Below are 3002 nucleotides of genomic sequence, written 5' to 3' on the forward strand. Positions count from 1 at the left end.
ATGACGAGAAAACAAGTATCATATGATATCACTTATATGTGGAATCTAAAAATATAGGCAAATGAACTTATTTACAAAATAAAAACAGACTCACAGACATAGAAAACAAACTTGTTACCAGGGAAGAAAAGTGGAAGTGGGTGGGGGAGGGATAAATTGGGAGTTTAGGATTAGCAGATACAAAATACTACATATAAAACAGATAGACATCAAGGTCCTACTATGTAGCACAGGGAGCGATATTTAATACTTTGTAAAAGCCTATAATGAGAATATGAAAATGAATTATATATATGTATAACTGAATCACCATGCTGTACACCAGAAACTAACATAACATTGTAAACCGACTATACTTTAAACAAACAAACAAAAAATGTACATAGTGACCAAACATGCCAGAGACGCCTGGTACAGCAGTAACTTCTCCATGCATGACCGGAACACCGGGGAGGCTGGCCAGCCAGCCTGCTCCCGGGTGTGGCGCCCGGGGCCCTGGGCGTGGCATCCAGAATTTTCCCGCGACACCGTGGAGTTCAGCGAGCCCACGACCAAAGCCGGGAAGGCAGTGGCCGCACTGGACGGGGCCGTCCTGACCCTGGTGTCCCGGCGGAGAGCGTGCGGAAGCTGACGGCGCGGCGCCTGCAGTGCCTCCGGGAGGCCGCCGACACCAGGAGGCTGGGAGTGGAGAAGGCTCGAGGTGATCGGAGGAGCAGACAAGTACCACTCTGTGCGCCGCCTGTGCTACTTCAGGAAGGCGTGGGGTCAGCCCGTGAGACTAGACAGCACAAGGAGAACTGCCCAGTGCTGGGAAAGCCCGGGGAGGCTGCGGGAGCCAGGACGCTGCAGTGCAGCCCGGCCAGCTGAGGCGCTGCGTCCCCCACCTGGGGGACCAGCCACCTGCCCCCGGACCTGCTTTCCGCCTTGTGCAGCACCCTTTCCCTGGTCAATGGTCCAGACGCCACATTTCCCTCCATGCCTGCCCAGCGGCCTTCTCGGTTCCCTTCCCAGCTGCTGAGCGGCTCACAGCCTACCCCAGGCCAGAGCTGGGCTGCTATGTAGCGCGGGGTTTGGCTCCTGCAGACGTTCCTCCCTCCCTCCTTCTGGGGTGAGGGCCGGCGCTGCTGGCTTCTTCTCTTCTGTGGCTTCACTGCTGAGTTTCTGTTTTTGCTGGATAGTCCGTGCACCAGGACCTCTGGCTCAGCACCAGACCTCATCTCACGCAAAGACTTGGTCCCTCTGCCTAGGATGTGCTCCTGGCCCCTCTGAGGACGGCTGGACTTGTGCTCTCTTGCTTTCCTTTGGGGAAAGCCCTTCCTTCTCAGGTAATTGTTTTCTCCAGAATTATAGCTTCTTCCACACGAGTTAACACTTACCTTGCTGGGGCTCAGATCCCAGGGGCTTGTCTTTTAAGGGGGGAGGGGCTGCAATTTTTCCCTTGTAGTGTGTTACATCAATAATCAGTATTAAAATTTATTGGTTGGTAGAAAAAAAGATAAAAGCAGAAAAAAAATATTCTCGCCTCATAAAGTAGTAAAAGCATGCCAAGAATAGTCAGGCATCTTACATGGCACAACTTACTTATTTAGCAAATATTTATGAAGTACCTTCCTCAGGCAAATCTCTGTACTGCATGTTTTGAGGGTCCAAAGAAAAGTTAAACAACAACAACAACAACAACAACAACAACAACAACAACAACATGACTTAATAGTTGGTTTGCAGCTCCTACAAGAGTCATTTTATTCTGGCAGCACATTGGAATCAGCTGGGAAGCTGTGCCGCCCCGAATGTGTGTGTTCCCCACCAAATTCATGTGTTGAAGCTTTACCTTCCAATGCGATGGTATTTGGAGTTGTGGCCTTTGGGAGGTAATTAGAGCTAGACAAGGGCATGAGGACCGGGCCCTCCTAATGGGCTGGCGTCCTTACGAAAAGAGACACCTGAGCACGCGCTCCCCTGCCTGCCTTGCGCATGCCTCTGCGCATGCTCCCGCGCTTGCCGAGTGCGCAGGCGGAGAGGCTCATGGGAGCACGAAGCAAGATGGCAGCGCCTTAGAAGCCGAGAGGCACAACCTCCGAATGAAACTTGAGCTGCCAGCACGTTTATCTTGGACTTCCCAACCTCCAGAAAGGTAAGAAAGTAAATTTTGGTTGTTTAAGCCACTTTGTCTGTGGTATTTTGCTACGGTATCATGAAATGACTAATGTAGAAGCTGAAAGAAGTTTTACAAGCCAAACAACATAATTTCAGGCTCAGTCCCACTTCCAGATATTCTTATTTAACTGGTCTTGTTCTCAGGGCATTGGTATTTTTTAAAAGCTCTTCAGGTAGATTTACTCTGCAGCCAGTTGTGAGAAGTACTGTCCTGGGAAGGAGTCTTTGGTTTTTGTGTTTTGGTTTTTTCCACGTATGTATTCCTGAGGGATAGAACACTCCCCAAAGAAGCGTCTTAGTTAACAGAGTTATTCTGGGTAAGTAGATGGGGCGGGGGGTCACAGCTTGCAAAGTTTCTCGGACTAAGGCGTCTTATTTCCTCTCCACTCCCACTTGGGAATCACTGTGAGATAAAGAGGTGTTAGGGCAGAAGGTAGAGATGTTTTCATGAGGGTTTTTTGAGACAGGTATTGTTACTTGGTGCTCAGGTGATTAAAAACTGGCTGAGTGTTTAATGAGAGGCGAACCTATCTTCTACACGGACTCCCTTTATTTCCCTTATGTTTCGTGATAGGAGAATTGAATCTTTGGGAGATGTGTGGGACAGTAATGTTGCAAACACGTGAAAGTTCTCAGAAAGAGCCCTTTCTCGGCATGTACATTGCTCTCCCTTTGGGGAACTCTTGCAAATTGTTGCATAGCTTTGCATGGAGAATGGGAGGTCCTAGGGTGCAGGTTGAAACTAAAACAGGAATTTGGGGTTATTTATGTAACTAGATATTTTTCTGTCTTAGCATTGTGAAGTCTGGACGTACAGGTTTGGTCATCTATGTCTGTGTGAATTT

At 48.7% G+C, this 3002-nt stretch overlaps 1 pseudogene; it reads left to right on the forward strand.

Annotated features, from left to right (window-relative positions):
• LOC116281308 (thymidine kinase, cytosolic pseudogene) lies at positions 1 to 867 on the forward strand (annotated as a pseudogene).
• The last annotated feature ends 2135 nt before the right edge of the window (positions 868 to 3002 follow it).

Source organism: Vicugna pacos, chromosome 7, assembly GCF_048564905.1.
Source record: "Vicugna pacos chromosome 7, VicPac4, whole genome shotgun sequence".
Classification (NCBI taxonomy): Eukaryota; Metazoa; Chordata; class Mammalia; order Artiodactyla; family Camelidae; genus Vicugna; species Vicugna pacos.